The sequence below is a fragment of the Mytilus californianus genome, unplaced genomic scaffold, assembly GCF_021869535.1.
Source record: "Mytilus californianus isolate M0D057914Y unplaced genomic scaffold, xbMytCali1.0.p SCAF_1, whole genome shotgun sequence".
Classification (NCBI taxonomy): Eukaryota; Metazoa; Mollusca; class Bivalvia; order Mytilida; family Mytilidae; genus Mytilus; species Mytilus californianus.
The window spans coordinates 31,010,998-31,037,012 of record NW_026262581.1 but is presented as its reverse complement, the minus strand read 5'-3'; the positions used below and the strand labels follow the sequence as shown (position 1 = coordinate 31,037,012).

At 32.4% G+C, this 26,015-nt stretch overlaps 1 protein-coding gene and 1 long non-coding RNA gene across 3 annotated transcripts in view; one reads left to right on the top strand and one right to left on the bottom strand.

Annotated features, from left to right (window-relative positions):
- Positions 1–26,015, top strand: part of LOC127700969 (general transcription factor 3C polypeptide 1-like) — a 315,269-nt gene that overhangs the window by 124,900 nt on the left and 164,354 nt on the right. The gene's annotated exons all lie outside the window — the stretch shown is intronic.
- Positions 8,063–11,396, bottom strand: LOC127701455 (uncharacterized). The gene is made up of 3 exons (XR_007982046.1): positions 11,258–11,396; positions 9,554–9,593; positions 8,063–8,403 (listed from the first exon to the last, which is right to left on the bottom strand). It is a non-coding gene; the product is annotated as an uncharacterized LOC127701455 (long non-coding RNA).

The window sequence follows — 26,015 nt, the reverse complement described above, 5'->3', positions numbered from 1 at the left end:
TTTTTGATTCACATGTCACAAGTCATTAAACAAAGAAATGTGAGAAGATTATCACTTATAAGGGAAATTAAGTCATTTCGTTTGGAGATGAGGAATTGCAGCAACTAAATAGGATTTATCTGTTCAGAAGAATGATGCAAAAACGTCAAAATATTTCTTAGTTTACTTGTCTTATCCTCACTTTCTGTCAAATTATTGGAGAATATGTGTGAAACCCCGAGAGGCATACATTTATAAGGATATACCAAACTGACCATGCACAGATTTATTTTCATATCTAAATATAACACTTTCACTTTTAGAAGAATAGATCATGATCGATCTAAGTGTTAACACAAGTTTGAAGAAAGGTCGATCTTTTTAAAACCACCTCTGGAGGTGGACTTTTAGTCCAATTGAAGATCGATCTTTCCTGTTTACATTAGACTAAAGATAGATCTTAAGAAAGGTTCATCTTTTTTACTAGTGTAAATGGGGTCTAATTATGATATTGTTGTAGATTTGAAAATAAAAGAAATAACAGCCAAAAATTTGAAAGCCAAGTATGAATTCTTGAATTCTAGAGGAGCTATATGAACAAAAGGGACCTAATAAAAATAGCTAAATCTGCAAAAGGACAATTTTTAAATACCTTGTGATTATAACAGAATAATAATATTATCATTACATCGCGATGACCTTGAGGGCATTTCAATGTATTGCTATCGCCTAGATTTCCGTTACGTAACTTTCGTTTATGGTTTGTAACCAATCTATAAACATGATAAATATGCGCACATTAACGAGTGCAAAATAGCATTCCTTATTATTTGTTATAAATACATCTCTTCAATGAATACTGATAAAAATATTTTTGTTTAGAACATAAATTGATAATATGAAAATGTTTTGTCGTTGTATATATATATATACATATATATATACATATATATATATATACAAGTCTAAATTGAAAACAACGTTCAAACCTATGATTGCGTTGGATAAAAGCCGCAATTTTTATACTTGTGCATGCAAAACAAATTTCTTGATAGAGGGGTCTAAATACAGCACAAACAACATTTTCCAAAAGACCAAAAAAGTGAAAAAGTATATTTTAACAAAACGCATTTGACTAACAGGTCGAACAACAGATGTTCTTAAACCCTGCTGACTGCCATTGGCGATTGCCAAATAAACGGATCACAAGATGTTACAAAATGGATCTTTTAAAATTTATAAATTTAATACCAAACAGAAAACAATAAACTTGCGGAAAAGATAGTATACCGCAAACAAAAGGTGCAAAAATTAGTACACCATATCCGTATATATATATATATATATATATACAAGTCTAAATTGAAAACAACGTTCAAACCTATGATTGCGTTGGATAAAAACCGCAATTTTTATACGTGTGCATGCAAAACAAATTTCTTGGAAGAGGGGTCCAAATACAGCACAAACAACATTTTCCAAATGACCAAATGAGTGAAAAAGTATATTTTAACAAAACGCATTTGACTAACAGGTCAAACAACTGATGTTCTTAAACCCTGCTGACTGTCATTGGCGATTGCCAAATAAACGGATCACAAGATGTAACAAAATAGATCTTATCATTAATTTATTACCAAACAGAAAACAATAAACTTGCGGAAAAGATGGTATACCGCAAACATGAGGTGCAAAAATTTGTACACCATATCCGGATTTCGACAATTAATGTCTCTTCAGAGATGTTAGGAATCAAAATGGTATTTGGAAGGCCATATAATTTACCTCAATTTAGGATAGACTCTTAAATTTTGAAAGAGTCAAAATATATATATATATATATATATAAGTAAAAAATCATTGATAATATCTATGCACACGTACCGAAAAATTGTGTTAACGCATGCGGAAGAATATCTCAAGAACGTTTTGCAGCAATCCTCGCAAGGACAGGTAACTCTGTGTGGAATATTGGTTTTGCGGGAAAATATGAATACCTACTCATATACAATCTTTAAGAAAAATCGAATTTTTACAGAAGAGTGTCCACCTTGCACTTGCACTGCACTATTATTAGAAAAGTAGAATAGAATGATATACAAATGGATGAAAATTATATATACATGTAACTGTTATATTAATATAATCAGAAGTCCATCACTAGACGAAAGTCTAGTAATGGACTTCTGATATAATATATAACAACAAACCAGTGTATACTGATTTGTATCACTACAATATAATAGTTATTGCGGTGAGGTTGAATTTCCTGTCATTTATTCATCATCCACTCACGAACTCGTCTCAGAAAAAAATATATCTCTGTACAATTACCTCAGTTTCAGGTAAAGAGATGTGATTTTTTTCTGAGACAAATGCTTTTGACCATCCACAAGAACTTGCGGTCATCGGATGTTCAGTACATCAGTACTTTGATTTTTAAATGTTTTTCCCTTTTTCTCATAGGATATATTCCAGCAACATCCATTTTCACATAATTCTAGTAGTCGACTACCAAGAATATATGCCAATCACTTTACATTTCAGTTAACTGCAAAATTTCATTTTTTACAATTGTATAAAAGAAGAATGAAATTGATTATACTACAGTACTTGCAACCTTAGGCGTTACTGTTTGACGTGAACTTGACTGATCGGTGAAAGATCGGTGACCGATGTTTGACTGATCAATGAGTGATCAGTGATCTGTGACCCATAGAATACGTCAGATAAGTCAAATAAGCTATGTGAGAGTTACTGTGACAACGGTCAGCGATCGATCAGTAAATTAATTTTATGCACGGATCGGATGGATATGCATATATTTAAAATTCTTATGTAAACCGAACTCCACAGTGTTTATATTCGATGAACGCGATCCTCTACGAAGACACCTCTACTCGTTAATTTGTAATAAATTTGGTTGCAATAACAAATACAAAAAAAATATAAATTACTTTTCAGGCATCATATGTATTACTTCATATTCTTTTATTTAAATTTGAGCTAAATAATTACATAAGTGCAGAATAATGATATGCTCAGAATGTTTATGTACGACTTATAAGCGATAAAATGTTATCATTTAAAATGAATACTCTTTTTACCAATTTCATGTTGCTAGATGGTAAAAGTAAAAATAGCATAACAGTAAAGATGCTTAGAGCTTTGTTTGTGTTGATTAAGAGTTGTTTTAACTATTGTTTTAAATTACCTTAATTTTTTCTTTTGATAAAATGTAACGCAATTTTATTTGTAATTATTTATTTGAAAGGCCTCAAGATAAGTCTTTATTTAGATTTTAGATACAATCAGAATTAGAATACTTAAACTTTTGTTTTTGTGGTATAAGAATGCAGTTATTGCTTTATTTTAATACAAATTGTAAACCACCATAAGATTTCAGTACTTTTTCTACATCAGGATTGGTTGTTTTTCATAAAATATGCTGAATTTTAGGGAAAAGATACTAAATTTATGTTCGCATAGCCTTAAATGCAAATATTTCTTCTCATATTTGAAATAATGCAACGTCAATTGCAATCAATCGTTATAAATGCCTTTTAATAAGTAATTTTGTATAAAATGTGAATAAATGAAGGATAAATATGCATAAACTTTTGTTTTTGTTGAACAAGAATGCAATCATTTCTTCATTTTAATGGAAATTATTGACCACCATTGGATTTTTGTACTTTTTATAGTTTAGGATTGATTGTTTTTCATAAAAGAAAAGATTATCAGAGAAAATATACTAAAATTTTGTTCGCATTTTTTAAAATTACCAAAATTATTCTTCTTTTGATAAAAAATGATGCTATTTAATTTGTGATTAGTTATTTTAAAGGCCTCAAGATAAGTCTTTATTTAGATTTAAGATACAATCAGAATGTTTTTGTGGAATAAGAATGCAGTTGTTGCTTTATTTTAATACAAATTGTAAACTGCCATAAGATTTCAGTACTTTTTGTACATCAGGATTGTATGTTTTTATTAAAATATGCTGAATTTTAGGGAAAAGATACTAAATTTTTGTACGCGTTGCCTAAAATGCAAATATTTCTCCTCATATTTGAAACAATGCAAGGTCAACTGTAATCAGTCTCTATAAATTCCTTTTGATAACTAATTTTGAATAAAATGTGAATATTTGAAGGATAAATATGCATAAACTTTTGTTTTTGTTGAACAAGAATGCAATCATTTCTTCATTTCAATGGAAATTATTGACCGCCATTGGATTTTTGTACTTTTTATAGTTTAGGATTGATTGTTTTTCATAAAAGAAAAGATTATCAGAGAAAATATACTAAAATTTTGTTCGCATTTTTTAAAATTACCAATATTTCTTATCTTTAGAGAAAATGCAGCAATTTTATTTGTAATTTGTTATTTTAATGGCCTCGATTGAGAAGTTTTTTTAAAGAATTTTAAGATTATAAGGATACAAAACTTTAAAAATATTGAAAATAATACACCGAATTTTTCAATAACTGATCATTTCATTTTATTTTCCAGAGTATTTTCGGAAATTAATAAAATCAAAATCGCGATATAAACACCGTTTTAGAACTCTCCGAGTTTGAAAATATGTAACCTAAATAAAAACGAAAATGACCATTCTTTAATGATAATATTCAAATTTAGGTTTTATCTGTATTTATCTTTTCATTTAAGTTCATTAAACTTTGCTGAATAATTAATAAAAACATGTTGATCAGTTGTACTTTAACGTTTTGTATTGTACATGTCGCCATTTTAATCAAATTAAACAAAACTAAGATTCCGTAATTTGTATTAGTTTATCATGTGACGTAGTAGAGTTCAATCCGTCAGATAGGGCGATTGGTCCTATCCTTCCGATCAGTCAATTACTTTTACTATAAGTCTGACGGATTGGTGACGTGAGTTTGATGAGAACTTGACTGATCGGTGACTGATCAATGACAGCTGATTGACGCCTAAGGTTGCAAGTACTGTATACATTGTATTTATGAACCCTTTGATAGCAAATAACTTAAGAAAACTATGTCCCTTTATGAAATTACTTATTATGAAAGGTCCAATGAGTTTGTAGTTTTTAGTACTAGTAACAGATTTAACCTAATATTTGGGATTAAATTATTTAACCACTTAAAATCTATAGTATTATAAAGTTTAATCCTGACCTCCCATGTATTTTTTTCTCTCATTTTATAGTGAGATCTTAAATTTATCAAAGTATCAATCAAATTTAATGCATAATAGGAATTAGGAAAGTTCATTTGGTATTGAAATATGAAATTGATTTATTTTTAAGAGGATAAAAATTTCGCCTAAATTGCAATTCAAGCCCAGAAGGTGTGAAAAGTTGAAGTAAGAATTAAATACTATATAAACATCATAGAGAAGACATTGTAGAGTTATTGTATTAATTATTATGAAATATTTTAAAAGTCAAAAATCAAAGTTACTGTTTTTGTTGTACCCTGAGCTCAACAAATTTGTGGTATCTAGGAATCCTCCCATCCAATAGTCCCTTAGTCTATCCGTCACACTTTTGGTTTCCAAATGAAAAATAGAGAACTATTATTTGAAGTTAATTGAAATTTTAATGGAATTTTTTGGACTTCTAAAGATTGTTTAAGTTTGATTTTTGTGGTTTTCACTTTTTACCATTGCAGAGTTAATTGTTACACCAAAAATTCAAACTTTTTCAGGGTGCAAAATATTTCAGTGAAATAAAGAATAAATTTTGAATCTTTCTATACAATGTTCTCTTGAAAAAGATTGGGTTTTTTCTGGTATAGCTGTGAGACGCAAACAAGGCATAAATTTCTTTTAATTGAAAATAATTACTTTAAACTGAGTGACATGTTGAAAGTTAGCTGTACAAAAAAATCCTGTAATCTGTAATTGATGTGGGAAGTTAAATTAGTTTTAATTGAATTATTAGCAAATAAAAACAAAATTTGAGGTACTAATGTATTCCCTTGACAGGGGATAATATAACTAATCTGATGTTTTCACATCAATTCAAATTTATCATTTGAACACCCACAGAGGTGTTTCCAATTAATGCAGAAAAATATTTAAATCAGTATTTGTATTGAATAATAACACATCATCATGGGAAATTCAAGTAAGAAGGATGCATAACTAAACAAATTGTATCAAGATGTATCAAAAACTCATCAATCTTGTATTTAAAAAAAAGGATGCAGATGTTTTATTCCTTAAAATGGAAAATTGCCTAAAAATAGAAACAGATTTAGTGTTTTGGTATTAAGGTCTGTCTGACCTTGTCACAATGCTCTAATATATCATAAACATTTTTCGTGTGTAAAAAACAGCTGAGTATCCTAGTCAGTGACAAAAGTGATACTGTCTTGTATATTGTGTCCTAGAGTTTCAATGACAATGACAGTTCCCTCCCTTGTGAATGATAGTTATAGTTTGAATGGCAGTGTTGTGAATGATAGTTATAGTTTGTATGGCAGTGAAAGTGTCTTTGCCTTGTGAATGACAGTGATGTGCTGTACCTTTAGAATGACATAGATTATATAAGTGTCTTATCTTGTGAATGACTGTGGTAGTGTCTTTACTTTGTTAATTACAGTGATAGTGTCTTACTTTTTAAATGACCGTGGTAGTGTCGTTACTGTCTGAATGACAGTGGCAGTCTGCACCAAAATCTTTTCCAACTACCGGTACCTGTCGGAAGACTAATATTCCCACAATTTTCTTATGTTTATAAACAAATATTTGCAAATACTTACTAGTCTGAATAAAATTGAACAAGTTTGGGGCATCAGACTAGTGGCTAATGGTGCAAGTGCAGTGGTAGTGTCTTACCTTTAGAATGACAGTGATAGTGTCTAAATTACCATTAGAAGGACAGTGATAGGGTCTTTACCTTTATAATGACAGTGATAGTGTCTTTACCTTGTGAATAACAGTTGTTGTGTCTTTACCTTGTGAATGACAGTGATGTGCACTGCCATTAGAATGACAGTAATGTGCCCTTCCTTTAGAATGACAATGACAGTGTCTTACGTTGTAAATGACAGGGGCAGTGTCTTTACTTTGTGAATAACAGTGGTAGTGTCTTCTCCTTGTGGATGACAGTGATGTGCCCTACCATTAGAATGACAGTGATAGAGTCTTACCATTAGAATGACAGTGATAGTGTCTTACCATTGGAATGACAGTGATAGTGTATATACCTTGTGAATGACAGGGGTAGTGTCTCTACTTTGTGAATAATAGTGGTAGTGTCTTCTCCTTGTGAAAGACAGTGATGTGCCTTACCTTTAATGACAGCACTGATATAAATTGTGAATGACAGAGGTGGTGTCTTCTTGTGAATGACAGTGATGTGCCATACCTTTAGAATGTAACCTTATCCAAGCATCATTTATGATGTGAAGGATAAGGTGCATTATATGAAGAAGCCTAAGGGCTTCGAGGGTTAATAATTGAACCTTTACTTTATGTGAAGGTCGCACGCCTTTCTTCACAGCTCGCTGGTTTTTAAATTGACCAGTACTATATAAGTGGAGGTACACCTGTAAGCGTCCTCTTTTTGTAGATAGGCTCATAGCCTTGGAAATCATGTAACATTTATTGCCAATAAAAAAGGGAGGGAATCTTTATTTAAATTGCATAAAAAATATAACCTGTTGCCCTTCTGGTACATGATAAATAAAGGGAGGGAACTTATTAACCCTCGAAGCCCTTAGGCTTCTTCATAAAATGCACCTTATCCTTCACATCATAAATGATGCTTGGATAAGGTTACATTATATTTCACAATCCCGGGCTTTGCTCGGGTTAATAATTGAACTCTTTATAGCCGCAATAAATGCAAAAAACCATAAATAAGAGATATATGACCAATTAACCATATCTATAAATTCTCTTGAGCAGAAGTCCAAAGAAGAAACTAAAAAGTTGTCTCAATGATATATACCTTTACCATAAGCTGTTGCTGTCTCATTGATATATACCTTTAACATAAGCTATTGCTGTCTCATTGACATATATAACTCTAATACCTGTCATGAACAAACATTTCTATCATTTTCTTAAATAAATATACTAGTGTTTTTTAAATATTTTAATATCCCACAATTATACAACAAAATTGCATAAAATACTATGAAGTTCTAACTATCAAAATGTTCAGTTCTATCGCTATTCCACAAACACAGTATAAGCATTAACCGATAAATGTTCAAGTTCCTCATCAACACATTACTAGAATATCCATCTGTTTAAAGTCTATTAGTTCCTCAAACCGACATATCCAACGGTATCTCAAACATCAACAATACTTCCAATAAAAATTCCATACATGTTTTGTAATCTACATGTAAATAAGCTGATAGAATATCTGACGACTGTATCTGGTTCCTCCAGTTCCTGTCAACCTGTACTGTCAGACTGCAAATTAGAATTAAATACTGAGTTCACATAGTGAGAATTATTTTTCTTTTTCTCAACATTTTTATAATAAAATGGTTTGAATGTTTGAGCTGATGCCCAGTTTGCTGTTTTGAGTATATCATTTAACGACATACCTGCATTAAGAGCAGCACTCGAAGATGCTGATCTATATGAATGAGCTTTGAATTTAGAAATATCTATACCAGAATTAATTAAACAACCTTAAGCCATTTGGCTATTGAACAGCTGGTAACTGCTTTCAAAGTTTTAAAAGATACAAACAATTTGTTACTCTTTCTAACATTTTGTGTTCTTAAAATATAATGTTTTAAAGTTTTTAGTGGACACATTTCTGGTTTACAGAAAGATGCAACTGTAATTTCTTGATTTAAATTTTTTGGTCTGCTTGTTTTTAGCAAAGTGCCAATCTTAAAGACAATTGAATTATCTGAACAATATGCTAGTTTCAAATTTAGACTGCTAAGTGTTTGTGATCTCTGTGCTGTTGCTAGAGCCACCAAAGCTACACTTTTCAGAGTGACCATCTTTAATGACAGATCATTAAGTGGATATAAAGATCCTAAATACTTTAATACTTGGCCTACATCCCATGTAAAAATGTATCTTGCAACTGGAGGTCTCATGTTGAAAATTCCTTTAAGGAATCTTTTAATGAAATAATTGTTATCAAAATTCTTGTTCCCTATTATTGTCAGAGTCTGACATATAGCTGATTTATGGGAACAGACACAACTGTAAGACCTCCCATTATGAAATAGAATGGACAAATAATGCAAAAACTGTTTTACAGTTGGTTTAAATGGATTAATCTGTTTTCGATTACACCACAATAACCATTTTCTCCAAGAGTATTCATACTGAATGTTTGTAGATTTTCTCCAAGATTTGGATAAAATTTTTGTTGTTTTTCCCGAAAACCCTTGGCTATGGAGATATCTCTGGATACCAGACAAGCGATAAGGAATAATTTTCTTTTGTTCATTTGGTGTTTTTGTTGGTTGTGAGCTAAAGTTAGCAAATCTGAACACTGTGGCAATTTGATTGGCGAAGCAATCAACAATTTTAATAGCTTTGGAAACCATACTTGTGTTGTCCACAGTGGTATAATCAGTATAACTTTTCTTACCTGATCGTCTTCGATCTTCATCAACACCTTGCTGATCTGACTGAAAGGAGGAAAAATATATGGTTTTAAATTTTGCCATGAAAAAGAAAATGCATCAGTTGCCCAGGCTTCTGGGTCTGGATACCAACTTACATATTTTTCCAACTGTTTATTCAACCTAGAGGCAAATAGATCTACATCTGGGATGAAAAAATGATATATTACTTGACAAAAAATTGATTCTTTCAACTTCCATTCTGATGTATCTTTAAAACATCTTGATAAATTATCTGGAATTAAATTTTCACTACCAGGAATATGAACTGCTGAAATATATACATTATTTCTGATACACCAAAACCAAATTTGTTTTGAAATAACTAACAGGGGTATAACTGAACCGCCCTGATTGTTAATGTAACTGACTGCTGTGGAACTATCTGTTCTTACTCTAACATGAGCATCCTTAATATGGTTACACAAAGAAATTAAACCAAAATATATAGCTTTTAGTTCTAAGACATTGATATGCAAATTCTGTTCGTCTAAATTCCAACGACCTTGTGTTGAACACGAAGTTTTGTCAAGGAAGGCACCCCAGCCTTTCATCGAGGAATCTGTATGTAAAGAATGACTAGGGGGATCCTCCCTTATCAATTTTCCATTCTCAGAATTAACATTTGCAAGCCACCAACGAATTTCAGATCTACTTTCTTCAGAAATGATCATATTTGCATTGTAGTTCTTATTTGATTTTATAAGAGCACAAGTTTTATCAATATCTAAGTATCTATGGAAAAGATGAGAATGCGTAACTGCATATCGAGCAGATGAATACAAACCAACTAATTGTGCTACATGTCTTATCAATATATTCTGAGGCTTTAAAACATTATTTGAAATTTCAATAATTTTCTGTATTTTATCTTCAGGTAGGAAAACTCTAAACAAAACTGAGTCTATTATGTATCCCAAAAATGTAATCCTCTGTGATGGAATAAATACAGATTTTTCCATATTTATATTAAAACCAACTGACTGAATGAATTGTTGGACTTTCTTTGTGTTAATAACACTTGTAGAAAAACTTTCAGCTTGTAATAAAGAGTCGTCAATATAAAAGTATGAATCTATTCCTATACTTCGAATGTGGGAAAATATGACCTTCAAAATTTTTGTGAAAACTCTGGGAGCAGATGCTAATCCAAAAGGTAAACACTGAAAAGCATATAATTTACCATCCCAAACAAATTTTAAAAATTTTCTGTCTGATTCCTTAATTGGAACTGAAAAATATGCATCAGTCAAATCAAGGGATGTAAAAAAGTTCCCTTTTTGTATTCCTTTCAAGATTAAATCTAAATTCTCTTGTTTGAAATGATGATAAGTGACAAATTCATTTAATTGTCTAAGGTTAATGACAGGACGAAATTTTCCACTTTTCTTTTTTACCAAAAACAAATTTGAAATAAATTCACCATCTTCATGACAGACTTCTTTTATTGCACCTTTTGATAACAATTCTGAAACTTCTTCCTGAATTAAATTAATTTCAGTATCATTGAACTTTATAGATGTAGGAATTTTTCCTTGAAAAGGCTTTTTATCAAACTCAATTTTATGCCCCATCACAGTTGACAAAACCCATTTGTCATGTGTTAAAGTTTTCCATTTAGAAATAATTTTTTTAAGTATACCAGCAGTTTTTATTTTTCTACTGCTTACCTTTAATACTTGTTGAATTTTTTCTGGCCGTAGCCTCTTCCTTGGCCTCTGTTTGAGTATGGAACCCTTTGATTTCCATGTCCTCTGGAGTATCCTCGTCTCCCTAAAAAACGACCTTGTGACTGATTGTAAGGGTATCGGGCTCTGCCACCTCTGTAACTATAACTTCTCCCTGAGATGTTTTTGTTTATCTTATTCACTTCATTTATTTGATTTAACTTCTTTCCAATTTCATCACCAAAAAGATTGGCACCCATTTCTTCATTCTTGTTACACAACTGGTGGAATTTTCTGTCTATGTATGGTTTGAGCATTAGCTTCCTTTTAACCGACAACTCAAAATGAGTATTGCAAAGAACAGTCATAGCTTTAGACACAGCTTCTCTCATCAACTTTATGTCAGGTTTTTTAGTTTTCAGAATACCTGCCAGAGTTATCACAGGGATCATCCCGTATGCAAGAAGTCTCTGAAGATTCTGGAGACCTAAATCAGATGATTTTGTCTTGCGGTCTAAAAATTGCCATATTTCTGGGTTAACTGGCGGCACAACAAGGCTCCTGCAATTTGAGGGCACCTTCAGTTCATTGACAATTGACGAAACATCTGTTTTCTTTTTACAAATATTGTCACAGACTTTAGAGATGGATTCACATACCTCTTCACCAAATCTTTCATCGCCTTCGAAAATACGGGGCAATTCATAATCAAAATCATTATTCTCATCTGAAGAGACTTCAATCTGATCATTACAGTTACCATCATCACTAAAGATAGAAAAGTTCCCATTCTCAATGTTATTGTTACCTGTATCATAAACAGGATAATCAGACTCTTCTTCTTGGTCAGAATACTGATTATTGTGAATATTCTCAGTCCTAGCTGTCTCATTATTTTGTCTAGTTCTTTGCAGACTATTGTCTCTCTGTGTGTTCCCAGTAAGGGTGGACCTCAAAGAATCTGTCAACCCTTGAAATAATGATTTTATCAGTTCTGTATTGTCAGTTTTTGATTTTTTAGCCTTTGGTTTAGTAGTTTTTGTTTGTACTTTTGGTTTGGCTTTCTTTTTCATAGGGCTTACTGTCACTCTACTACCCGAGGGTATTTCAACTGATTCAGAAGTTTTACGTTTAAGGGCCTTGCCCTTTCCGCTATTCTTTACACTTTTTCCTTTTCTAGAGGTATTCTTCTCAGGAGACTTGACCGGTGCTTGTGTAGCGGGCATTTGCATTTCGCGTGTAACTTCCGATTCTTTCGGAATGTGCACGGTTTCAGCTCCGCTTTTCTGTGGGGTCGAAAACCCAGAAAAAGAAGCATCTATTTCTTCTTCAGATGCGAAAAGCTTTAAAACTTGCTCATCGTTAAGTTCATCATCAAAATTATCGTGGTCCGAGTCGGACTCACTGTCACTCAAACTATGACAACGTGACATTATTCAGTGTCGGATTTTTATATCTCGACCAAATTACTTTTTATCAATACCGAGTCGGTAAATTAAAGTTTAAGTAAATAATCTTAACAGAGTCTGTTAGATCTTTACAGGCGTGCTGCCTTTAAAATAAAGAGGACGCTTACAGGTGTACCTCCACTTATATAGTACTGGTCAATTTAAAAACCAGCGAGCTGTGAAGAAAGGCGTGCGACCTTCACATAAAGTAAAGGTTCAATTATTAACCCGAGCAAAGCCAGGGATTGTGAAATATAATGACAGTGATAGTGTCTTACCTTGGGAATGTCTGTGATGTGTCCTACCTTTAGGGTATATACCTTTTGAATATGCACTAAATTAAAGAAGTTTGAAACCTTAATGCAAATATGTAAGACAAAATTCAAAGATATTTATACTAATGTCTAACAGACTAATTAATGTCTTATGAACATCTGATGGCGTTATTTGGTAGATTTATAATACTTTTTGATTTTCGAATTCAAGGAGACAAAAAAGTGGCTTTTCATACCATCTCATTTACGTACAATTTAATTCTCAAATAAAGAAAAATATTTTCCCCACATTTGCATATAAACAGTGCTCAATACAACTTTTATCATTGGTGAAATATTTTCCCATAATTATACAAGATAAGTATAGAAAGTCCAGTATGTTAAGAAAAAACCGGAGACAGTGGATGGAATAGACTTATTAGCTCACCTGGCCCATAGGGCCAAGTGAGCTTTTCTCATCACTTGGCGTCAGTCGTCCGTCCTCTGTCGTCGTTAACTTTTACAAAAATCTTCTATGAAACTACTGGACCAAATTGACCAAACTTTGCCACAATCATCATTGGGGTATCTTGTTCAAAATATGTCCGATGACCCCGCCCGCAACCAAGATGGCCGACATGGCTAAAAATAGAACATAGGGGTAAAATGCAAGTTTTGTCTATTATTTTGAAAACCATTATGAATAGAGAAATTCTGACAAGGGCATAAATGTTCAGAATGTTGAGCTCTACCAATTGATCATTGACGTCAAAACTTTCAGACAACTTCTTATAGGAGTTATTGCCTTAAATGACAAATTTTACCATTTTTTTTTCATTTTTGCCTATTATCCTGAAAACTATAATAGATAGAGAGAAACTTTAAAGTGCAAAAATTAGTTTTTCTGCCAGTTAACATTACATTCACTCAGTGGTTAAAGTTTTTAAAATTTTAATAACTTTCTTAAACTATCCTGGATTTGTTCCAAACTTGACAGAAGCTTATTTATGATCAAAAGCTAGTATCTCGAAGGAAATTTTGTAAAAATTTATTTCCTGTTTTTCCGTATATTGCTTATAAATGGACTTAGTTTTTTGTCAAGCCTGCGACTTTTGTTGCAGAAAGCTCGACATAGGGATAGTGATCCGGTGGCGGCGGCAGCGGCGTTAGCTAACTTCTTAAAAGCTTTTATTTTAGAAGGTGGAAGACCTGGATGCTTCATACTTTGTATATAGATGCCTCATGTTACGAAGTTTCCATCAGTCATATGTCCAATGTCCTTGACCTCATTTTCATGGTTCAGTGACTACTTGAAAAAAAAGTTCAGATTTTTTGGAATGTTAAATTCTCTCTTATTATAAGTAATAGGATAACTATATTTGGTATGTGCGTACCTTGCAAGGTCCTCATGCCCGTCAGACAGTTTTCACTTGACCTCGACCTCATTTCATGAATCAGTGAACAAGGTTAAGTTTTCGTGGTCAAGTCCATATCTGAGATACTATAAGCAATAGGTCTACTATATTTGGTGTATGTATTGATAGTAAGGTGTACATGTCCAGCTGGCAGGTGTCATCTGACCTTGACCTCATTTTCATGGATCAGTGGTCATAGTTTAGTTTTTGTGTTTTTGTCTGTTTTTTTAATACTGTAGGCAATAGGTCAACTGTATTTGGTGTATGGAAATATTTTACAATGTTCATGTCAGTCTGGCAAGTTTTATTTGACCTTGACCTCATTTTCACGGTTCATTGCTCAATGTTAAGTTTTTGTGTTTTGGTCTGTTTTTCTAATACTGTATGCAGTAGGTTAACTATATTTGGTATATGGAAATATTTTACGATGTACATGTCAGTCTTGCATGTTTTATTTGACCTTGACCTCATTTTCAAGGTTCATTGCTAAATGTTAAGTTTTTGTGTTTTGGTCTGTTTTCCTAATACTGTATGCAGTAGGTCAACTATATTTGGTGTATGGAAATATTTAATGATGTACATGTCAGTCTGGCAGGTTTTTTGTCGAGCCTGCGACTTTTGTCGCAGAAAGCTCGACATAGGGATAGTGATCCGGCGGCGGCGGCGTTAGCTTACTTCTTAAAAGCTTTATATTTTAGAAGGTGGAAGGTCTGGATGCTTCATACTTTGTATATGGATGCCTCATGTTTCGAAGTATCCGTCAGTCACATGTCCAATGTCCTTGACCTCATTTTCATGGTTCAGTGACTACTTGAAAAAAAAGTTAAGATTTTTTGTAATGTTAGATTCTCTCTTATTATAAGTAATAGGATAACTATATTTGGTATGTGCGTACCTTGCAAGGTCCTCATGTCCGTCAGACAGTTTTCACTTGACCTCGACCTCATTTCATGGATCAGTGAACAAGGTTAAGTTTTGGTGGTCAAGTCCATATCTCAGATACTATAAGCAATAGGTCTAGTATATTCGGTGTATGGAAGGACTGTAAGGTGTACATGTCCAACTGGCAGGTGTCATCTGACCTTGACCTCATTTTCATGGTTCAGTGGTTATAGTTAAGTTTTTGTGTTTTGGTCTGTTTTTCTTATACTGTATGCCATAGGTCTACTATATTTGGTGTATGGAATGATTGTAAGGTGTACATGTCTAGCGGGCAGGTGTCTTCTGACCTTGACCTCATTTTCATGGTTCAGTGGTCAAAGTTAAGTTTTTGAGTTTTGGTCTTTTTTTCTAATACTTTATGCAATAGTTCAACTATATTTGGTATGTGCGTACCTTGCAAGGTCCTCATGCCCGTCACACAGTTTTCACTTGACCTCGACCTCATTTCATGGATCAATGAACAAGGTTAAGTTTTGGTGGTCAAGTCCATATCTCAGATACTATAAGCAATAGGTCTAGTATATTCAGTGTATGGAAGGACTGTAAGGTGTACATGTCCAACTGGCAGGTGTCATCTGACCTTGACCTCATTTTCATGGTTCAGTGGTTATAGTTAAGTTTTTGTGTTTTGGTCTGTTTTTCTTATACTGTATGCCATAGGGCTACTATATTTTGTGTATGGAATGATTGTAAGGTGTACATGTCTAGTGGGCAGGTGTCTTCTGACCTTGACCTCATTTTCATGGTTCAGTGGTCAAAGTTAAGTTTTTGAGTTTTGGTCTTTTTTTCTAATACTTTATGCAATAGTTCAACTATATTTGGTATGTGCGTACCTTGCAAGGTCCTCATGCCCGTCACACAGTTTTCACTTGACCTCGACCTCATTTCATGGATCAATGAACAAGGTTAAGTTTTGGTGGTCAAGTCCATATCTCAGATACTATAAGCAATAGGTCTAGTATATTCAGTGTATGGAAGGACTGTAAGGTGTACATGTCCAACTGGCAGGTGTCATCTGACCTTGACCTCATTTTCATGGTTCAGTGGTTATAGTTAAGATTTTGTGTTTTGGTCTGTTTTTCTTATACTGTATGCCATAGGTCTACTATATTTGGTGTATGGAATGATTGTAAGGTGTACATGTCTAGCGGGCAGGTGTCTTCTGACCTTGACCTCATTTTCATGGTTCAGTGGTCAAAGTTAAGTTTTTGAGTTTTGGTCTTTTTTTCTAATACTTTATGCAATATGTCATCTATATTTGGTGTATGGAAATATTTTATGATGTACCTGTCAGTCTTGCAGGTTTTATTTGACCTTGACCTCATTTTCAAGGTTCATTGCTCAGTGTTATGTTTTTGTGTTTTGATCTGTTTTTCTAATACTATAAGCAATAGGTCAACTATATTTGTTGTATGGAAGGATTGCAAGCTGTAGTACATGTCTGCCTGGCATTGTTCTTCTGACCTTGACCTCATTTTCTTGGTTCATTGGTCAATGTTTAGTTTTCTTGGTTAAGTCTGTATCTTAGAAACTATAAACAATAGGTCAACTATATTTAGTGTATTGAATGATTGTAAGGTGTACATGTATTTCTTGTTTGGTTTATATGACCTTGACCTCATTTTCTTGGATCATGTTAAGTGTATGTGATATTTGTAGTAAAGCTTTAAATTTAGGACTATCAACATTATATCAATGATTAGTAAAGAAGGCGAGACATTTCAGCGTGTGCACTCTTGTTTTTTACCTTCGCCTCATTTTCATGGTTCATTGCTTATGTTAAGTTTTTGTGTTTTGGTCTGTTTTTCTTACACTTTAAGCAATAGGTCAACTATATTTGGTGTATGGAATGCTTGTAAGGTGTATATGTCTGTCTGTCAGGTATCATCTGACCTTCACCTCATTTTCATGGTTGATTGGTCAATGTTCAGTTTTCCTGGTTAACTTTTTAGATACCTTAAGCAATAGGTCAACTATATTTGGAATGATTTTAATGTGTACATGTCTGTCTGGCAGGGTTCAAATGACCTTGACTTCATTTTCATGGTTCATTGGTCAATATTGAATTTCCATGGTTTGGTCTGTTTCTATTATACTACAAATGTATAAGCAATAGGTCATCTATATTCTGTGTATGGAGGGATTGTATTAAAGGTGTACATGTATTTCCGGCTTGGTTTATCTGACCTTGACCTCATTTTCTTGGATCATAAATGTTAATGTGATACTTGTAGTAAAACTTTATATGTAGGACTATCAACATAAAATCAATGGTCAGTATAGTAGGCGAGACATTTCAGCGTGTGCACTCTTGTCTTACAGTTAGCATTACATACAGTCTGCAGTCAAAGTTTTTAAAACATTTATTAGATTCATAAACCATCCTGGATTTTTACCAAACTTGGATAGAAGCTTCTTACAATCAAAGATAGTATCTAGAGGAAAATTTTTAATAATTTTTTTCCCCATTTTTGTTGAGCCTGCGACTAACAGCAAAAGAAGGCGAGACACTGGGTTCCGTGGAACCCTTACAAATTTTTATTCTATCGATCTGCTGTCAAAAATATTGAAAAGTAAAACGACAAAAGTACCGAACTACAAGGAAAATTCAAAACAGAAAGTCCCTTATCAAATGGCAAAATCAAAAGCTCAAACACAGCAAACGAATGGAAAACAACTGTCATATTCCTGACTTGGTACAGGCATTTCTTTATGTAGAAGATGGTGGATTAAACCTGGTTTTTATAGCTAGCTAATCCTCTCACTTGTTTAAGTCACATATAATTCCATTATATTGACAACAATGGTGATGGCTATTTTGTAATGATAGTAAATTTATTAGACCGCCATATAATTTTAGTATAAAAAAGTTTTGCATGTCTGTTTCTGTTTCAAGATCTTTATGGCAGTAAGTCAATTTACTTTATATTTCATATCTCTTTTATATGATGTAAATTTTTGTGACATTGTCACTGTGACAAATCCTGTTGTTATAAGTTATAAGATTTATGTGGATATAACTGTAAAGATTTAACAGGACCTGTGGATAATGATTTTCTTCACAGCATGACCTAGACATCAAATAAGTAATATAAATGTCACCTAAAATATGTATTTGTAGGACAATGTCTTATGGGTTTATTTAGTCTAGTGTGAATTTGATTGCTTATTTTGGCAACATTTGATTTATTACTGATAACTTTTCAAATATTTTATAGTTTAAAAGTCCGCTGGACCAGAAATGGCATTTTGTACTTTTATTTTGACCTATAATATTTTGAATAGAACACATTGATTGATTACCAACTATGAATTTGAAATGTGCCTGGCTGTATATTTTTAAAAAGTGTCAACAGAGAAGGATCTAACTATAATTAGTATGAAGGATGGAGGTTCAAAAGCCAAAAATTATTTTCATCTTTTTTTGTGAAAGGAAATGTTTAATTTACATTTCTACTTGGTCTGAGTTTGTTGGTTTACCAAAGTGATTTTCTGAGTGTTGCCAGTGTAAAATTTGTTTGTTTTTATTTTGTTTAATGAAATGTATAGAATTGCCTTCAAGTAATTAGATCAGACCAGACAAACGTCTGTTCAATTACCACACCACCTTAATTTTATTCATTTAAATATTAAAGTAAAACTTGAATTAACCCCAAAAAATAAAACATTGTTCATTAAGTGGTCATGATGAGCAAGAGGTGATAGTACCAACAAAGGAAAGAAAAATAAATATGTCTCAACAACCTGTTTCAAGTGTGTATGTATTATGCTGAATTTTACACCTGTTAAAAGTATTTTAAATACAGTCATGTTTGAGATATAAATAATTTTATGAATCTCCATGAAATAAATATGTGCTTTGTGAACTCAACTTGTTTTGTCAACCTGGTGCTTTTGAAATGTGTGTATTTGCTGGATGAACTTGAACTGAACACATGAATCACTCACTCAGTGTGAGTATAATGTTTCATGAATTTTTCTTTGAATTTAAAATCAGAAAGTTGCCAAGACTTACTAGAATTTGAAAATAATGCACATTTGGGGTTTTCCAAAAATTTTACACTTATCCCTAAAAGAAAATGTTAAAATAAAAAGTTATTCAGTGCTGTTGAAGACAGTGACAAATTTTACATGTTTTTGTAACCTTACTTGCAAAAAGAAATACATAATGAATGCCTTTCAAACCTTTAATTGGTGCCACAATGTGTAAGAGTTGTATCAAGTCATTCATTTTTCGTCTGTATATAGTTTCTCATGGGGAGGTGCTTAATTATCACTTATAGGTTAGCATAGACAGAAAGGAAATAGAAATTCCTTTATTTCAATTAAGGAGTTATTGTTTCTGTTATAGAATTGACAGAAGGGTGTGTTTGATTCATTATTCTGAAAAATATATCTAAGTCAACAAGATGGAGATAATTAGAATTATTTTCTATCGCACAAAATGAATGTGAGCAAATAGATTACTGTGTAGAATAAATGGAAAATATTTGGTTTTTAGGCCCAAATAACAATCCGCATTGTTTTATCTATATTCTGTTAGTAAGGAAAGTTGTTACTGGCTGCATTTGCCTAAATTTTGAAAAAAATTAATAACATCAGCAAACATTGTTATTTAGATTACAGTTTTTTTTAAAGATAAAGGTGAATTTTCTTTTTGTCTGGAAATATCGCTTTTGACAAGTCCTCAACTAAAGATAGGGAGAGGCCAAATAATGCAATAGATCACCTTGTTCAATAAATTCAAATGCGTTAGCTCTTATGATGCATTTGATACCTTTGGCATTTAAAGTTTTGGATCTAGATATTCAGATCCAGGCCTCTCTTCAGGGACTTTATTATAATTCTTTGGAATTGATGTATTCATGGTGGCCTTGGGCTGTTTTCTGCTCTTTGGTCAGGTTGTGGTCTCTTTGACACATTTCCCATTTCCATTCTCAATTCTATTGTATGTAGGGCAGCTGCAGTTGGTAGAGTAAATGCATCCAATTTTAAATGAATTGTACTGGTGGTGTACTGTATTTTAACAATGCCACAAGGCAAAAAAATATATATTTGAAGGAGTGTGCAGAATTTATGCAGGTGATTGCTGCACAACTGATGAAAAACAATGGAAATATTTTGAAAGCACTTCAAAGCTTATCCATTGGAAAATTGAATGTTTTCAGTTTTAAGTGCTGTACTTGGGTTAAGCGTTTTTTCATGAACACAAGTGATCATTATGACATTTTAATTACATTGCATAATGGGGTTTTCGGTGCAGTAAACAATATGTATAAAATTTAATGGTTCCATTGATTAACAATGTGCAGTAGTTTATGTAGTTTAGAAGATATTTTTTTCTTTATATTTGGATGTGTTTGAATCAGTGAATTCGGTGTTTTATTTTCATAAGTCAACAGTCGATTATGTGATCACATATTGAATTCTTTTTTTAGTAACAATCTTGTAGCAGTTGAAGGGATGTCAGGATGTCGTGAATATTAATGAGGATTTAAGAAATTGATCTGTAATCTGCAAGCGACAGCAGGACAACCTTTTTATGATGAATTATTATCGATGAATGCTCGATTTCTTTCTTTGAAATGTAATTTTGTATAAGCATATGAAATGTTACTATTTTAAGCTATAAGGATTTCTTGCAGTCCATTATTTAAAAGATCACATGTTTAAATGATTGGGTTTAATTACTTTCTTTAGAGGATATTATATTTATAGAGCTGTTTTCTTTTAAAATCTGATGTTAAAAGTTACAATGACCATTTCAATTAGTTCTCATATATATTGCATAGAAACCAACCCTTTTGAATTGGATATGTTTTGCAATTGAGCATTTAAGATTGCATTATATTGTTATAAAACATTCATAATTTTATATGGAAACTGCATGTATTACAAAATGTTTTTGTTAAGCAAGTGTAGTGTCTATAAGGTTAATGAATAACATTTATACTGCCACATTTAATTCCTCATATACAGTCAGGATTCTACTCTGTCAAAATTATCTCCCCATTACGCCAGGTCATTTTTACGATTGTAAAAATGGAAGCCATTGTAGGGATGACGCGCTGCCAATTTAGCTCTTGAAAACCGATAAATTTATCCACATAGCACCATTAAGATCCTTATATGCCAGTTGTATTTTAAAAGACAAATGTATCTACTAGCTAATGAGCATCAGTTAATATACTTGTCTACATTCAGTCAACTTAAAACTATTGTCTGATCGGTTGTCAGGTGGAATTTTCGAAAATTCATAAACATCTAAAAAAATTCTAATTCAATATTTCGTGGAAGGGCAGACTAAAAATTTTCAGTGGTTGAAGACTATAAACCCTAGATATCACACACAAAAAATGAAGTTTTTTCGAAGATATGCATTTTTAAGATCCAACTTAAAAGTCTGTCGTCAAGTATTTTTAGTAAAAATTTGCTATTCGAACACACCTATTCTGTTTCTGTGATCCATTAGAAAGGTATTTCACTTGACCCATATATTTCATTTTTTTAGTACTGTGAATTTTCGATGTTATAAAGTCAACATGTAGCCTTGATATATAAAAATGATAGAATCTGAAGCCAGATGATGTATAAAATACTTTTGCTTTTTACGTTTTCAAGACAAAATATTCAACTCAAACACGCCCTAACATAAAAAGGTACACTCAATTTTCTCTTTTCGATGCAATTGTTTCCCAAATTTTTGGAATTATTTCTTGAGTCACATAATGGAAGGGCAGAAGCGAAAATTAAGGAACAAATAAATTGATATGTTCTCTGTCCGTGGTATTTTTATTTTTTAAATTGGAGGTTATGCATTTTTAGATCCAACTGAATAGACACCCATGTCGTGGACTTGATATCTAACTGTTCTGCTTAATTATGTAATAGATAAATTGAAAATTTATGCAAATGGTGTTTTTATGATAAAATACTTCGTAATTTAGCCGAAAACTATCATTTTATTTGTTTCTATTAACTTTTAAAATTTTTGTTACTATAGTAAACATTACAGTAAGCATTTATCGCCTTCTCTAACAAAGAGCTTCGATTCTTTTGTTCTATTTCAACTGGGTTTCCGCCTGATATACCAACTCTTACAGTGCTTTAGCTTATATAATGTGTATTTATTAGTTCTGATGTTTTATCTCATTTCATTTTTTATATAGAAATAAGGGTATGTCAGGTATGACTGCCAATGAGACAACTATCAACCAGTGTTCAAATGATCTGTGGATGTAAGCAAATATAGGCCACTGTATGACCTTCAACAATAAGAAAAACCCATACCATATAGTCAGCTATAAAAGGCCCTGACATGAAAAAATAGAAACAATTCAAGAAAACTAACTGCCTGATTTATAACCCCAAAAAAAACCCAATTTACGAAACCATATATGACAGACATGAACCAACCCTGACTTGGGACAGGCACATAAAGAATGTAATGGGGTTAAACAAATTTGTGAACGCTCAACCCCCCACCCCCTAAAACAATTGGCTTTAACTCAAAATATTCATGTACAAAGCACTAAAACAACTATCATAAAAACAATAGACACAAAGCACTGAAAGGTCGTACTTGCAGTTACTGAAAGCTTAGTTAGTTCAAAGCCAATTACAACTAATAAATAAATCATGTTCTCCCAGACTAAACTATTAATCAATACACATCCAATGGATTTAGTGTAAAGACATCATAAACAGTGTGAGAAAGGCATGACCTTGTGCAATGCCAAAATATGAGTAAACAGTATCAACAGGATGTAGGATCATGAATTCTCATAACTGTACATATTTAGAAATATATATTTAGTTATGTTTTTATTTTTCAAAAACAATTTCAATTTTAGTACCAATAAAACAATATTTAAAGATTTTACTACTGTGTTAAATTGATAACCGTTAAGAATAAGTTTATTTAAAGGATCAATTAGTTAACATGGATCGTATCTAAATTTACAGGCTTTATAAACATTGTCACCATAAGAATTAGGATGTTATATCCTGTTTTTAAAAAGAACTCTACAGGTACACTGACTTCACTTTTCTCTTTAAATCGAAGTGGATCAGATCTTGATCAGAATTTTCTAAGTTGGTGAAAGATTTCAGTCACTATTCAATGCTTATTGTTTTAATGTTGTATATTTTTGCCAGGTGAATGGATTGAACTCCTGGGAGCCTATAGTTTCCCTTCCCACAGTGACACATAAGCCAATATAAATAAAAAGATGTGGTATGAGTGCCAAGGAGACAACTATCCATCCAAGTCACAATGTGTAAAAAGTAAACAATTATAGGTCAAAGAACGGCTTTCAACACAGAGCCTTGGCTCACACCGAACAGCAAGCTATAAAGGGCCCCAAAAAGACGAGTGTAAAACAATTCAAACAGGAAAACCAACGGTCTAATTTATATAAAAAAACGAGAAACGCTTATGAACCACACCAACAAATGACAACCACTGAACAACATGCTCCTGAATTAGGACAGTTGCATAAAAATGCAGCAGGTTTAAACGTTTTAACAGGCGCCAACCTTCACCCTAACCTGAAACAGTGGTATAACATTACCACATAAAAAGACACACAATAAAATATCAATTGAAATGACTTAACTGGATCATAAAGACAATACACAAAAACAAGTAAATGTACACTGAACCTAAGTTAGTTTGATCTATGACACAATATAAATAAAAAAGATGTTTCAATGTCAAAAAGACAACTTTAACCTAGGACAAAATGGGGTTAAAATAAAGTTACGTGCACAGGTAAATTTAAATATAATAATTTTGTTGTTAGGAGTACAGAAACATTTTTTTCAAAATAAATTTGTTATTCATAGTACGAGTACAGAAGTGAAATTTTTTTCGTCATACTTAATACTTATCAAAGGTGATACATATTAAAAATAGTAAGACGAGATATAACACAAAATAAGTAAACATTGAATAACAGAAATGCATTTCAAATTGTGTCAACAGGTCAAATTAACACGAAAGTACGATTTGAGAGTACTCACAGTTACTGAAAGCTAAGTTAAAAGCCAAAAACAATTAATAATAAAAAATCATGCATCAGAGACATAAATCAATTAAAAAACACCCCAGGTAGGATTTAGTGTTTTAAAGCCATTGGCAATCAAAGAAGACATGACTTGTGCAATGCCAAAATAAAAGTAAGGACAGGCAGTAGGATAGTTAGTATTTCACCTTATAATAAATATGTATGATGTTATATCTGTTAAAACATGACATTTATTCTCTGGAGCAGTTTTGTTAAGTCTATGACATTCCTTCAATCAATTAACCCATCCTTTGTGTATGATAACCTTTCATCAATGATATATTCAATTAATTAATTGATATTTCCTCCTTACCCTTAGAAAGTAATGTAATCAGAGAAAATGATGATGGTCTTTATATATACTTAATCACTGCCTTGGTATTAAATTATTTTTTACATCTTTGTCAACTTCCTATTATAGACATGAAAGATATTTTAGTTTTTGTCAACAAAGAACCTCCTACACTGTGACATCAAGAGGAAGTAACACAGTGTTCTTTGAGTTACTAAAGCCTGTACATGGAATCAGAAATGGAATTACCACCATAAAGTCATTTAAGTAATTACTTGGAAAATGCTAGATCAGATTTTTAGTCATAAATTTGATGATATTAAGACTCTTTACAGGATATGTCTCATAATTTCTTCTTAAAAGTAGAGCTTTAGATTTTTGTTGACACATCTAGAAAACTCATTTATTATTTATTTTAACTAGTGAAATTGAATAACTAGCTTTCTTTTTCCATCTTAAAAAAATGTAAACTCAAGAGAACTTCATAGTTTTGAAATGCTTTAAAAATTGTATATTTTCTACTTTCATAGTCATTTAAATGACAGCAAATAACTGTTACAAAATATGATTATGAACTTGTAACATCTATGCTATTCTCTCCTGGAACTCAATGGCTAATCCTCCATCTATTAAAACTGGCCTCCACCGAATAGATAATAGTTAAAAATCAATCAATCTAGTAATTAAATGCTACCACATTGTTCATCAATTCTAGTACAAACATTCATCACTTGTTTTTAGCTCACCTGGCCCAAAGGGCCAAGTGAGCTTTTCTCATCACTTGGCGTCCGTCGTCCGTCGTCGTCGTTAACTTTTTACATTTTGAACTTCTTCTAGAGAACCACTGAATGGAATGAAACCAAACATGGCATGAATGTTCCTTATGAGGTGCTGACCAAGTGTTGTTACTTTAATGCAGATCCATTATCCAAGATGGCTGCCAGCAGGGGACTTAGTTTAACATAGGACCCTATGGGAAATACATCCAAATGTCTTCTTTTAGAGAACCACTGAATGGAATGAAACCAAAATGGCATGAATGTTCCTTATGAGGTGCTGACCAAGTGTTGTTACTTTGAAGCCGATCCAACATCCAAGATGGCCGCCAGCTGGGGACTTAGTTTAACATAGAACCTATGGGAAATACATACAAATGTCTTCTTTTAGAGAACCACTGAATGGAATGAAACCAAAATGGCATGAATGTTCCTTATGAGGTGCTGACCAAGTGTTGTTACTTTGAAGCCGATCCAACATCCAAGATGGCCGCCAGCTGGGGACTTAGTTTAACATAGAACCCTATGGGAAATACATACAAATGTCTTCTTTTAGAGAACCACTG